The sequence below is a fragment of the Oncorhynchus gorbuscha genome, unplaced genomic scaffold, assembly GCF_021184085.1.
Source record: "Oncorhynchus gorbuscha isolate QuinsamMale2020 ecotype Even-year unplaced genomic scaffold, OgorEven_v1.0 Un_scaffold_2919, whole genome shotgun sequence".
Lineage (NCBI taxonomy): Eukaryota > Metazoa > Chordata > Actinopteri > Salmoniformes > Salmonidae > Oncorhynchus > Oncorhynchus gorbuscha.
In genome coordinates this window covers 31,910-46,803 of record NW_025747306.1, presented here as the reverse complement: position 1 = coordinate 46,803, position 14,894 = coordinate 31,910, and the positions used below count along the sequence as shown (strand labels likewise).

The 14,894-nt window shown below is 49.0% G+C and overlaps 1 pseudogene; it reads right to left on the bottom strand.

The window, feature by feature from the left end:
* Positions 1 to 468: 468 nt before the first annotated feature.
* Positions 469 to 4,869, bottom strand: LOC124027064 (annotated as a pseudogene).
* Positions 4,870 to 14,894: the final 10,025 nt, after the last annotated feature.

Here is a 14,894-nt window from a genome sequence, read left to right as displayed (position 1 = left end):
TACCACTTATTGCTTAGCTAATAAAAAAATGCATAGCATACGGTGCCTCATTGTCATATTTATCCTGATACCAGATTGGAATTGCCGCAACCCTGACACGATTAAGGGAAAAACCAAAAATAAACAGTATTTAATAAGTAAAAACCGTAAAGTTGTCATGTAGCAAAGTAGGCAAAACACAGCAACAAGTCTGCAAGTTGTGACCGGAAATGGCGTCAAAATCACAGGTGAAAATGCTGTTTGAGGTATCATGTGATGCTACTAGCATAAATGGACCAACACTGAGCAAATTTATCTTAAGTCAAATGGCAATTTAAAACACAGGGGTCAGAGTATTATTGCTGAGGCATGGATATAATGCTAAATAAATGTTGCCATCACCCCAGTTACTCAAGTCAGGTCATAGACCTCAACTCCAAGTAGGAACCACCAAAACAATACAGAGGACACAAGTATTACAGTTAATGTTTATTTGAGCTAAAACAAGCAAATGCAGTTACACACTGGACTAGAGTACCCATGAACTCTTGCATGTCCCACGTCAGATATCCATGGCGTCGTCAGAGGACGGGCCGCAGCTCAGAGGTCGCAGCGGGCCGGTCGCAGCTCAGAGGTGGCGTCGTCAGAGGACGGGCCGGTCGCAGCGGGCCGGTCAGAGGTGGCGTCGTCAGAGGACGGGCCGGTCGCAGCTTCAGAGGTGGCGTCGTCAGAGGACGGGCGGTCGCAGCTTCAGAGGTGGCGTCGTCAGAGGACGGGCCGGTCGCAGCTTCAGAGGTGGCGCGGGCCGGTCAGCTCAGAGGTGGCGTCGTCACGGGCCGGTCGCAGCTTCAGAGGTGGCGTCGTCAGAGGACGGGCCGGTCGCAGCTCAGAGGTGGCGTCGTCAGAGGACGGGCCGGTCGCAGCTTCAGAGGTGGCGTCGTCAGAGGACGGGCCGGTCGCAGCAGCTCAGAGGTGGCGTCGTCAGAGGACGGGCCGGTCGCAGCTTCAGAGGTGGCGTCGTCAGAGGGTGGCGGGCCGGTCGCAGCTTCAGAGGTGGCGTCGTCAGAGGACGGGCCGGTCGCAGCTTCAGAGGTGGCGTCGTCAGACGGGCGGGCCGGGCCGGTCGCAGCTTCAGAGGTGGCGTCGTCAGACGGGCCGGACGGGGTGGCGTCGGACGGGCCGGTCGCAGCGTCAGAGGTGGCGTCGTCAGAGGGCGGGCGTCAGAGGTGGCGTCGTCAGAGGACGGGCCGGTCGCAGCTTCAGGTGGCGTCGTCAGAGGACGGGCGGTCGCAGCTTCAGAGGTGGCGTCGTCAGAGGACGGGCCGGTCGCAGCTTCAGAGGTGGCGTCGTCAGAGGACGGGCCGGTCGCAGCTTCAGAGGTGGCGTCGTCAGAGGACGGGCAGAGGCCGGTCGCAGCTTCAGAGGTGGCGTCGTCAGAGGGGGCGCAGCTTCAGAGGTGGCGTCGTCAGAGGGCGCCGGTCGCAGCTTCAGAGGTGGCGTCGTCAGAGGACGGGCCGGTCGCAGCTTCAGAGGTGGCGTCGTCACGGGCCGGTCGCAGCTTCAGAGGTGGCGCGTCAGAGGGGCGGTCGGGCCGGTCGCAGCTCAGAGGTGGCGTCGTCAGAGGACGGGCGGGCCGGTCGCAGCGTCAGAGGTGGCGTGTCACCAGGACGGGCCGGTCGCAGCGTGGCGTCGTCACCAGGGCGGGCGGGCGGTCGCAGCGTCAGAGGTAGGCGTCGGCGGGCCGGTCGCAGCTCGTCAGAGGAGGGGGAGGTGGCGCCGGGCCGGTCGCAGCGTCAGAGGTGGCGTCGTCAGAGACGGGCCGGTCGCAGCGTCAGAGGTGGCGTCGTCAGAGGACGGGCCGGTCGCAGCGTCAGAGGTGGCGTCGTCAGAGGACGGGTGGCGTCGGTCGGGCAGCTTCAGAGGTGGCGTCGTCACCAGAGGACGGGCCGGTCGCAGCTTCAGAGGTGGCGTCGTCAGAGGACGGGCCGGTCGCAGCTTCAGAGGTGGCGTCGTCAGAGGACGGGCCGGTCGCAGCTCAGAGGTGGCGTCGTCAGAGGACGGGCCGGTCGCAGCTTCAGAGGTGGCGTCGTCAGAGGACGGGCCGGTCGCAGCTTCAGAGGTGGCGTCGTCAGTCGGACGGGCGGGCCGGTCGCAGCTTCAGAGGTGGCGTCGTCGGGCCGGTCGCAGCTTCAGAGGGACGGGCGGTCGCAGCTTCAGAGGTCGCGCAGCTTCAGAGGTTCAGAGGTGGCGTCGTCAGAGACGGGCCGGTCGCAGCTTCAGAGGTGGCGTCGTCAGGGGTCGCAGCTTCAGAGGTGGCGTCGTCAGAGGACGGGCCGGTCGCAGCTTCAGAGGTGGCGTCGAGGGACGGGCCGGTCGCAGCTTCAGAGGTGGCGTCGTCAGAGGACGGGCCGGTCGCAGCTTCAGAGGTGGCGTCGTCAGAGGACGGGCCGGTCGCAGCTTCAGAGGTGGGGCGGGCCGGTCGCAGCTTCAGAGGTGGCGTCGTCGAGGCGGGCGTCGCAGCGGGCCGGTCAGAGAGGTGGCGTCGTCAGAGGACGGGCGGTCGCAGCTTCAGAGGTGGCGTCGTCAGAGGACGGGCCGGTCGCAGCTTCAGAGGTGGCGTCGTCAGCCAGAGGACGGGCCGGTCGCAGCTTCAGAGGTGGCGTCGTCAGCTTCAGAGGTGGCGGGGGCCGGTCGCAGCTTCAGAGGTGGCGTCGTCAGAGGACGGGCCGGTCGCAGCTTCAGAGGTGGCGTCGTCAGAGGACGGGCCGGTCGCAGCTTCAGAGGTGGCGTCGTCAGAGGACGGGCGGTCGCAGCTTCAGAGGTGGCGTCGTCCGGTCGCAGCTTCAGAGGTGGCGTCAGGGACGGGCGGTCGCAGCTTCAGAGGTGGCGTCGTCAGAGGACGGGCCGGTCGCAGCTTCAGAGGTGGCGTCGTCAGAGGACGGGCCGGTCGCAGCTTCAGAGGTGGCGTCGTCAGAGGACGGGCCGGTCGCAGCTTCAGAGGTGGCGTCGTCAGAGGTGGGCGGGACGGGCCGGTCGCAGCTTCAGAGGTGGCGTCGTCAGAGGACGGGCCGGCAGCTCGCAGCTTCAGAGGTGGCGTCGCAGCTCAGAGGGCGGGCCGGGCCGCAGCTTCAGAGGGCCGGCGTCAGAGGTGGCGTCAGAGGACGGGCCGGTCGCAGCTTCAGAGGTGGCGTCGTCAGAGGACGGGCCGGTCGCAGCTTCAGAGGTGGCGTCGTCAGAGGACGGGCCGGCTCAGCAGCTTCAGAGGGCCGGCGTCGAGGTGGCGTCGTCAGAGGACGGGCCGGTCGCAGCTTCAGAGGTGGCGTCGTCAGAGGACGGGCCGGTCAGAGGTGCGAGGTGGCGTCGGCCGGTCGCAGCTTCAGAGGTGGGACGGGCCGGTCGCAGCTTCAGAGGTGGCGTCGTCAGAGGACAGAGGTCGCAGCTTCAGAGGTGGCGTCGTCAGAGGACGGGCGGTCGCAGCTTCAGAGGTGGCGGGGGCGGTCGCAGCTTCAGAGGTGGCGTCGTCAGAGGACGGGCCGGTCGCTTCAGAGGTGGCGTCAGAGGTGGGCGTTCAGAGGTCGTCGTCAGAGGACGGGCCGGTCGCAGCTTCAGAGGTGGCGTCGTCAGAGGACGGGCCGGTCGCAGCTTCAGAGGTGGCGTCGTCAGAGGACGGGCCGGTCGCAGCTTCAGAGGTGGCGTCGTCAGAGGACGGGCCGGTCGCAGCTCAGAGGTGGCGTCGTCAGAGGACGGGCAGCTTCAGAGGTGGCGTCGGACGGGCCGGTCAGAGGACGGGGACGGGCGGTCGCAGCTTCAGAGGTGGCGTCGTCAGAGGACGGGCCGGTCGCAGCTTCAGAGGTGGCGTCGTCAGAGGAGGTGGCGGGCAGAGGACGGGCCGGTCGCAGCTTCAGAGGTGGCGTCGTCAGAGGACGGGCTCAGCTCGCAGCTTCAGAGGTGGCGCATCAGAGGACGGGCCGGTCGCAGCTTCAGAGGTGGCGTCGTTTGGAGGACGGGGATTCTAGCTTCAGAGGTGGCTCTAGGATACTCTTGAGAAGCTTCTCCTCAAATGACAGGGCATCATTTGCCAGAGAGACCGTGGTTTGGAGAAGCTTGGGATTCTACTTCATTGGTCTCTAAATACTCTTGAGAAAAACAAGAGGAACAGTTGGGTATTCTACAGCAACACATCTGTTCTACACGGTCTAGGCCAAATTGCTAATCGAATTTTGAGCAACATGAACCCAACAGGTTTCAAAGTATATGTTTCAGGCCGTACCTTCTCTGGCTTGTTTAGTGTCAGACCCTATGGATCGGAGCAAGGCCAGGGCATGCACAATGGAGACGTCATTTGATGACAGCTCTGAAAAATTTAGGTTAAGGTACACAAGCAAAAGGTTTGACAAGGTTTGACAGCATTATTTAGACAGAGTTACTCTATGCTGTTGAATGAGTGTCAAACACAGCAGCACCATAGACAGTGACAAAGAACATAGCTAGAAGGGTTGTGGAAATAAACATTTACCTCCAAGTCTCCTCTGCAGAGAGACTTGATCTTGCTTCTGGGACTTTCCAACAGGGTAACAAGAAACTGAGGAGAAAGTGTTGACAGAAGTTGAGTTCACACAAAATAGCTACATATATTAATAGCAGTGAAGAATAAAAGATGACCAACGCGGAAGATACAGACAGTCAAATATTAATACCCAACTTATAAAGTTAAGCATATTTACCAAACAAATCCCTTAAACATGAGTGAACCAACCTTTGACAACCCCCACAGTCATCACAACCAGCAGCAATTCTCTCACACCTCCCATGATCATGAAAATAATCTGTGTTATCAACAGGTAATGTCTTCCCATGGCCTGTATGAGGCTTATATAGGCCACTAATGACCGTTTACCTGACAAACATGGCTTAACGATCAATTAACAAGCTTGATTGAGTTGTTACGTTCAGATAGAAATAGACCATGTAGAACATATGTTGATTCTTATCAAGTTGGTGGGCAGGCAATCTTTTCTACTCCATATATTGCATTTATATCTGTAATGATTAACCCTAATGGTCTCAGATCAGCAGTAGAAAGAAGTAGGCCTAATTATTTTAGGTGTAATCTTCAAAGATATTAGGGGGAAATAAACACTGTACCCAAATCCACGTTTTACAATGCTCCTGGGAAATGGGTAGGCCTCCACCTATAGTCCTTCCTTCACAGTTTTACAGGTGTGATATATTTATTTATTTACATAGATCACATACATAAATAAATATGTTAGCTGTAGGTAGCGTTGAGATCAAATTCCCATATTCTATTGCTACTAACATAAATCCTAATATATCATGTTTTCCTCATTTGCTCTGTAGGAGGTTCGTCATATGAAGGACATTCAAGTGGATGTGACCCCTAACCTGCAATAGGGGCTCAGTGAGGTGACAGACATCCTGTAATGGATCTCCAGCTAGTGTCTGAGGACCTGGAGAAGGCTGTGTCTACAGCTGTGGGGCAGGACAAGCATGGTAACCTAACCTCACTGTATGAAGGATTTTATTGTTATGGATAGTCATCTCCAATCTGTTCAAATATCACTGTTGTTGATAACACACATTACCAAAATGATTCACACTTGTCTTCCTATTTCCACATAATCTGTCATGGTTCCCCACCCCAACAGGGCATAAAAGCAACCTCTCTTTATTGCTACTGCTAATACACCCAAATCCAACAGCGTTTGAGTATCTTTTTGCTTTTCTTCTAACCCTGAATGGCAACATTTTATCCTAGTACACAAGCATGTCACTTTATCCATCCACACCCACTCTACTGCCGCATGGCCACTGCGGCTGAGACTTTCACCCTCTCGTTACAGGTATAGCAGGTAACCAACCCCACCCGGGTCTTACCCCCTAGGACTTACCCTTTGCAGGTACCTGCCTGCTCGGGCTTACCTTCCGGGACTCACCCTATTCTTATAGTACTACCAGGAACCAACCTACTCGGGATTTACCCCCTAGGAGTTCCCCTCTGCAGGTTTGGGTTTACCTTCCGGGACTTACCATATACCACAAAGCTACGACCGGTCGTAATACAATGGGACTACTGAATAAGCTCAGGCTTTCTAGGTTCGTACCCTATAATTGGTTCAGCCTACGACTCTCATCTCCCCAAGATGTCAGAATTAGTGATAACGGGTGTAGGAACTGTGCCGACCTTGTTTCTGTTTCACTGATTCGGAATCTCTAGTTCGACTGCAAATCGCGGTGAACCCTGCTCGCAGTGCCAACTGTTAGGTTCTAATTCTCAGAGTAAAAACTCGACGGACACTATGAATGCTTGAACCAAGTGTATTCTTCCCAGAGGGTCAAGACAGCTGCATTAGACAAAAAACATATTCACACAAGCACTGATATTTAATCCTCTCTCCTATGCTGAGTCTCCTCCTACACCTCTAAACAGCCAATGCATCTCTGTTGCTAGACAGAACCTTAGTGATATCTGTTCTTCCTCACTTCATCTGACCTGACCGCTACCTCAAAGTGCTCACTCCTCCCCAACTCAAGGCTGACATGGTGATTGGTACCAGACTGTGTCTCTTCTCATCCCAGAGGATCCCACCCATAGGATGCCTGATGGCTAACAATAACATATCCTGACATAATGTAAATGTTATACATTAAGCTCTCTCCCTCAGTGACATGAATTAGTATATTTCATATTCTCAGAACCCAACAGTAGGTTTTAAGGTGTGGCTGCATGTTTGTCGTGGACGCATCGTCACTCTTGATGTTCTTTTTCCAAGTCTGAACAGGCCGTTCTTCTCTTTCCTCAACTAATTGAAACCTCAGGGACAGACATCCTGAACGACTCTGATGTCAGACCTCCCATCAGCCCTCTACACCTCGCTGTGAGTAAAGCCTACCTGCTCCTGTAGTGGTCTCCATATGACAAATGGCACCATATTCCCTATTTAGTACACTACGTTTGACCAGATCCTTATAGGCCCTGATCAAAAGTAGTTCACTACATAGGGAATAGGGTGCTATCTGGGATGCAAGCATGGTGTAGATTTTCCACAGGAAGTTGACTGTCCAGACAGACTCACACACCATATTCCGATCTATTCCTGATTAGTGTAAAATACATGAATATTCTACACAGTGATGATGAGGATGATTTCCTTATTTGCCATTTGAGTTAATCAACCTCAGAGGAGAAGAGTGTTTGTTTCTCAATCCCACGCTTGGCAGGAACCTCCGATGTTGATGCTGAAGCCACAATCAGTTGTATATTGCACAAATCTGTCCTTTATGGAAGAGTGGCAAGAAGAAAGCCATTTCTTAAAGATATCCATAAAAAGAGTCGTTTAAAGTTTGCCACAAGCCACCTGGGAGTCACACCAAACATGTGGAAGAAGGTGCTCTGGTCAGATGAAACCAAAATGGAACTTTTTGGCAACAATGCAAAACGTTATGTTTGACGTAAAAGCAACACAGCTCATCACCCTGAACACACCATCCCCACTGTCAAACATGGTGGTGGCAGCATCATGGTTTGGGCCTGCTTTTCTTCAGCAGGGACAGGGAAGATGGTTAAAATTGATGGGAAGATGGATGGAGCCAAATACAGGACCATTCTGGAAGAAAACCTGATGGAGTCTGCAAAAGACCTGAGACTGGGACGGAGATTTGTCTTCCAACAAGACAATGATCCAAAACATAAAGCAAAATCTACAATGGAGTGGTTCAAAAATAAACATATCCAGGTAAGTATTAACTTAAGGGGGCTGAATAATTTTGCACGCCCAATTTTTCAGTTTTTAATTTGTTAAAAAAGTTTGAAATATCCAATAAATGTCGTTCCACTTCATGATTATGTCCCACTTGTTGTTGATTCTTCACAAAAAATACAGTTTTATATCTTTATGTTTGAAGCCTGAAATGTGGCAAAAGGTCGCAAAGTTCAAGGGGGCCGAATACTTTCGCAAGGCACTGTATGTTCTTCAAAAGAGAGATCAGGGTCCAGAATAACGCCGAGGTCCTTCACAGTTTTATTTGAGACGACTGTACAGCCATTAAGATTAATTGTCAGATTCAACAGAAGATCTCTTTATTTCTTGGGACCTAGAACAAGCTGTTTTGTCCGAGTTTAAAAGTAGAACGTTTGCAACCATCCACTTCCTTATGTCTGAAACACATGCTTCTGGCGAGGGCAATTTTGGGACTTCACCATGTTTCATTGAAATGTTCAGCTGTGTATCATCCGCATAGCAGTGAAAGTTAACATTATGTTAACCTAGGATAGGATAAAGTAATCCTTCTCACCCCCCTTAAAAGATTTAGATGCACTATTGTAAAGTGGCTGTTCCACTGGATGTCATAAGGTGAATGCAACAATTTGTAAGTCGCTCTGGATAAGAGCGTCTGCTAAATGACTTAAATGTAAATGTAAATGTTTTTTCGAATGACATCCCCGAGAGGTAAAATATATAGTGAAATCAATAGTGGTCCTAAAACGGAACCTTGAGGAACATCGAAATTTACAGTTGATATGTCAGAGGACAAACCATTCACAGGGACAAACTGATATCTTTCCGACAGATAAGATCTAAACCAGGCCAGAACTTGTCCGTATAGACCAATTTGGGTTTCCATTTGGGTTTCCAATCTCTCCAAAAGAATGTGGTGATCGATGGTATCAAAAGCAGCACTAAGGTCTAGGAGCACGAGGACAGATGCAGAGCCTCAGTCTGATGCCATTAAAAGATCATTTAACACCTTCACAAGTGTAGTCTCAGTGCTATGATGGGGTCTAAAACAGACTGAAGCATTTCGTATTCATTGTTTGTCTTCAGGAAGGCAGTGAGTTGCTGCGCAACAGCCTTTTCTAAAACTTTTGAGAGGAATGGAAGATTCGATATAGGCCGATAGTTTTTTATATTTTCTGGGTCAAGGTTTGGCTTTTTCAAGAGAGGCTTTATTACTGCCACTTTTAGTGAGTTTGGTACACATCCGGTGGATAGAGAGCCATTATTAGGTTCAACATAGGAGGGCCAAGTACAGGAAGCAGCTCTTTCAGTAGTTTAGTTGGAATAGGGTCCAGTATGGAGCTTGAAGGTTTAGAGGCCATGATAATTTTCATCATTGTGTCAAGAGATATAGTACTAAAACACTTGAGTGTCTCTCTTGATCCTAGGTCCTGGCAGAGTTGTGCAGACTCAGGACAAATGAGCTTTGAAGGAATACGCAGATTTAAAGAGGAGTCCGTAATTTGCTTTCTAATAATCATATTTTACTCAAAGAAGTTCATCAGTTTATTACTGCTGAGGTGAAAGCCATCCTCTCTTGGGGAATGCTGCTTTGTAGTTAGCTTTGCGACAGTATCAAAAACAAATTTCGGATTGTTCTTATTTTCCTCAATTAAGTTGGAAAAATAGGATGATCGAACAGCAGCAAGGGCTCTTCGATACTGCACGGTACTGTCTTTCCAAGCTAGTCGGAAGACTTCCAGTTTGGTGTGGCGCCATTTCCGTTCCAATTTTCTGGAAGCTTGCTTCAGAGCTCGGGTATTTTCTGTATACCAGGGAGCTAGTTTCTTATGAGAAATGGTTTTAGTTTTTAGGGGTGCAACTGCATCTAGGTTATTGCGCAAGGTTAAATTGAGTTCCTCAGTTAGGTGGTTAACTGATTTTTGTCCTCTGGCGTCCTTGGGTAGACAGGGGGAGTCTGGAAGGACATCAAGGAATCTTTGTGTCGTCTGTGAATTTATAGCACAACTTTTGATGTTCCTTGTTCGCGGTCTGAGCAGATTATTTGTTGCAATTGCAAATGTAATAAAATGGTGGTCCGATAGTCCAGGATTATGAGGAAAAACATTAAGATCCACAACATTTATCCCATGGGACAAAACTAGGTCCAGAGTATGACTGTGACAGTGAGTAGGTCCAGAGACATGTTGGACAAAACCCACTGAGTCGATGATGGCTCCGAAAGCCTTTTGGAGTGGGTGTGTGGACTTTTCCATGTGAATATTAAAGTCACCAAAAATCAGAACAGTATCTGCTATGACTACAAGGTCCGAATTCAGGGAACTCAATGAGGAACGCTGTATATGGCCCAGGAGGCCTGTAAACAGTAGCTTAAAAAAGTGATTGAGTAGGCTACATAGATTTCGTGGCTAGAAGCTCAAAAGATGAAAAAGTCTTTTTTTTTGTAAATGTAAATTTGTTATCGTAAATGTTAGCAAAACCTCTGCGGGATGCACGGGGGATATGGTCACTAGTGTAGCCAGGAGGTGAGGCCTCATTTAACACAGTAAATTCATCAGGCTAAAGTCATGTTTCAGTCAGGCCAATCACATCAAGATTCTGATCAGTTCATTGACTATAATTGCCTTTGAAGTAAGGGATCTGACATTAAGTAGCCCTATTTTGAGATGTGAGGTATCAATAATGACAGGAATGGAGGTCTTTATCCTAGTGAGATTGCTAAGGCGAACACCGCCACGTTTAGTTTTGTCCAACCTAGGTCGAGGCACAGACACGGTCTCAATGGAGATAGCTGAGCTGACTACACTGACTGTGCTAGTGGCAGACTGGCTAACAGCCTGCTGCCTGGCCTGCACCCTATTTCATTGTGGTGCTAGAGGAGTTAGAGCCCTGTCTATGTTGGTAGATAAGATGAGAGCACCCCTCCAGCTAGGAAGGAGTCCGTCACTCCTCCGCAGGTCAGGCTTGGTCCTGTTTGTGGGTGAGTCCCAGAAAGAGGGCCAATTATCTACAAATTCTATCTTTTGGGAGGGGCAGAAACTAGTTTTCAACCAGCGATTGAGTTGTGAGACTCTGCTGTAGAGCTCATCACTCCCCCTTAACTGGGAGGGGGCCAGAGACAATTACTCGATGCCGACACATCTTTCTAGCTGATTTACACGCTGAAGCTATGTTGCGCTCGGTGATCTCTGACTGTTTCATCCTAACATCTTTGGTGCCGACGTGGATAACAATATCTCTATACTCGCCAGTTTTAGCTTTAGCCAGCACCATCTTTAGATTAGCCTTAACGTCGGTTGCCCTGCCCCCTGGTAAACAGTGTATGATCGCTGGATGATTCGTTTTAAGTCTAATACTGCGGGTAATGGAGTCGCCAATGACTAGAGTTTTCAATTTGTCAGAGCTAATGGTGGGAAGCTTCGCCGTCTCAGACCCCGTAACGGGAGGAGTAGAGACAAGAGAAGGCTCGGCCTCTGACTCCGACTAGTTGCTTAATGGGGAAAACCGGTTGAAAGTTTGTCGGCTGAATGAGCATTCCTACAGCATTTCCCTCCAGAAACCGTGAGAAAGTTGTCCGGCTGCGGGGACGTGCGAGGGGATTTATACTAACGTTACTATCTGTACTTACTGGTGGCACAGACGCCGTTTAATCCTTTCCTACACAGAAATTACCCTTGCGTCTGAAGCTGGGCTTGTAGCACAGCTATCCTCACCGTAAGGCGATCGTTCTCCTGTATGAGTACAGCGACTGCAATCAGAAGGCATCATGTTAATGTTACTACTTAGCTTCGGCTGTTGGAGGTCCTGACGAACCATGTCCAGATAAAGCGTCCGGAGTATGAGGATTCTGTGTTATGCACTATAGCCCGTTACCATATTTGTGATTGAATATTATCTGCTGTTGGCTTGTGTGGATGTGTGTTATGCAACATAGCTGAATTGAAACATTGTTAACCGTTTCAGGGCCATGGGCCTCTCATGATGGAAAAATACAGAAGACGGGACCTGTGCAATGAGTTGCGGGGGGGCACATTCAGAACATAGTGTTGTGAGAACAGTCTTGTTAGATAACAGGAGCCAGGTGCCTGATAACAGCATATTCTACACAGCTACAACCACTGACGCGTTTAGGGGGCTGGGACCAGCCTCTACGCTAACGATCAACGATAGGCTGGTGGAGTCTAAACCATGCCCAGTCTCTACTCTGACAGGCCGGCTCGGAAGCAGGAACTACTGAGTATATTTTAATATTTTGCTCAGGAACAAGTCAGTTCTGTTTTGCCCTGTGGTGGGACAGAGAGCCCGTATATACAAACAATGCATTTACCACTTATTGCTTAGCCAATAAAAAAAATACATAGCATACGTCAGTGCTTCATTGTCATATTTATCCTGATACCAGATTCGAATTGACGCCACCCTGACAATTGGTGACCCCGAACGTGATCTGGTGAAGGACTTCGCTGGACATTGATGTGCCAGCCGATTGGCCAGTACTGTCGTCGGACGGTGTGTCTCACAAATCCTGACCGGTCAACTAAAAAAGGTAAGCAGATACCTGTTGTGAAAAACTAAAGTTCTGCACATTGACGTTATCCAAATTTAGTTTTGTGAGACACCTGTTTGATGTAAGTAACCAAATTCTATACATTTATATTGGTAAAGGATCATGACGAATACATAGTGGTAAATGCAATTTTGAACTGATCGATCGCTCTTATGGTATAACAACTAATGTAATGTACTAAATGGGTCGGTTGGTGTAACACGTACCCAGTTGTTTGAATGACGGTGAATCAGATTGGTTAACGGAATTTACTAGTGTGTGTGTGAGCAGGATCGCAATGTAACAATGAATGCTGTGTACTGGTGTGCATGAGGACATTTTTCTAGTATAAATGGATATTTACTTTGGGTAAATTTAGAGTGAGTGCAGTACTACTGGGATATAAGTGGGCGCGCTGTATCAGAGTGAATGATCTACGGATAGAATATTCAGGCTAACAAATTAAAAAGACCTGTGTTACATTGGATGGTTGCTGAAGCATATGTAGTACATTAGATATTTCAGTTGTAGCTGGTATCAAGTTTGAATGAAAGGTTAATAGATCCTTATAAGGTTTATAGTATCTGGTTGTATTGCATAAGAGTGAGGGAAGATAAATAACTGTGCATTTTTATTATTTAAATTGAGTGATTCGAACTGACGTATGTTTGTAGGTTTGAGTGATTCAACCGTGTATGTTTGCAGGTTTGAGTGATTCAACCATGTATGTTTGCAGGTTTGAGTGATTCGAACTGATGTATGTTTGAAGGTTTGAGTGATTCGAACTGATGTTTGCAGGTTTGAGTGATTCGAACTGACGTATGTTTGTAAGGTTTGAGTGATTCGAACAGATTTTTGTTTGAAGGTTTGAGAGATTCGAACCGTATGATTGTGGTACATTAGGTATTAAGTCGATGTACTAATACCAAGTGTGTATGACCTTCGGGTAAATAACAGGTGTGAGACCTAGGTTATGTTTTGAAACGGTATAGGAGAAGTGCACGGTGTTTACTAGACAGTGGCTAGATTGGGACACATTCTAAGGCAGCACACAATTGAACCTGCTAATTTATATTGTATTCAAATTAAAACAAGTAATCGAAATACATTAGACAATGGCTAATCAGGAGGCAAAGAAGGTGTTGAAAACATTGAAATCAGCATTAGAGACCAATGGAGCAAAAGAGAAAAAGAAAAGAGAAAAATTATACAGATATTTATAGCATCCAACCCGGAAGCCAGCCACACCAATGTGTCGGAGGAAACACCGTGCACCTGGCAACCTTGGCTAGCGTGCACTGCGCCCGGCCCGCCACAGGAGTTGCTGGTGCGCGATGAGACAAGGACATCCCTACCGACCATGCCCTCCCTAACCCGGACGACGCTAGGCCAATTGTGCATCGCCCCTTGGACCTCCCGGTCGCGGCCGGTTACGACAGAGCCTGGGCGTGAACCCAGAGTCTCTGATAGCACAGCTGGCACTGCAGTACAGCGCCCTTAATCACCCGGGAGGCTGAGACATGATATCTTAAAGGGGTACACTCACATATGAAATATTACAAGTTTTTATTTTCTGAGTCTTAATTAAATAGGTGAAATCTTTTGATAAAGGAATGTTGTTTGATATAGTAAAAAACACTTCTTTGGGGGGGTGGTATGACTTATGACCTCCATTGTAACTTTCCTTTGTGGTCTGATCAGCCTCATTGGAAAGCCATTTGGATGGAGAATCTAGGGTCATTTGCAATACTGATATTAAGGTAATTTAATACAAAAGGCATTGATATTTACATTATAGTGTCATTAGATTTTCTCTGATGAATGTGGTGTGAAAATGAGCTAGGATAAGTTTTAATTATGGTAGACTCATGTTAAGTATTTGGGACATATTTTGAGCCAACAGGGCTGGGAAGAAATTTAGATATTTGTGTTTGGTTTTAACACCTGTGTATAGGAGGGTGCCAGTGTACCTGTGTAATGGGGGAGGGTGTCCATATGGGGATTACATGATAACCAATTTAGGACAGTTCTGGGATTGGAGAAGAGGGTATCCTTAGAGCATAGGGGATCCCACAAAGGTGGATAGGTTTTCCATGATATGGGGGAAACCTGGGAGCACTGTTGAACTCTGTAAAGGTGATGACATCCTCAAAACTATTAAGCTCTCTGATGCAGGCACTTACACCCTCGGACTACAAAGGACCGGGACAGACACGATGGGTGTGTTTTCTATTAAGGTGCTGCCAAAACCACAGAGGTCCCAGACGAACCAGAGCAGACACACTCCTCTACCACCCCTGGACCGAGCCTGCCACCCACCACCACTGTGTCAAATCCCATTCAGGTAATTAACATTAGAGACTATTCAGATATTGATCAATTAGGCACTGAGACTGGTTTTGATGGTAGGGACAATTTGTGGCTGTCTTATATGAGGTATACAGCTAAGACCCTGAAAAGAAAGGACTGCATTGTATGTGGTCATGCTAGACCTGTTCTGGCTACACACCCATTTTCTATAGGAGAAGGACAGGGGTGCTTGTGTATTCTGAGAAGTTTTTACCAGGATAAGCCCAATTCAACCCTCTGTTCCTCTTTGAGGCTTGTGT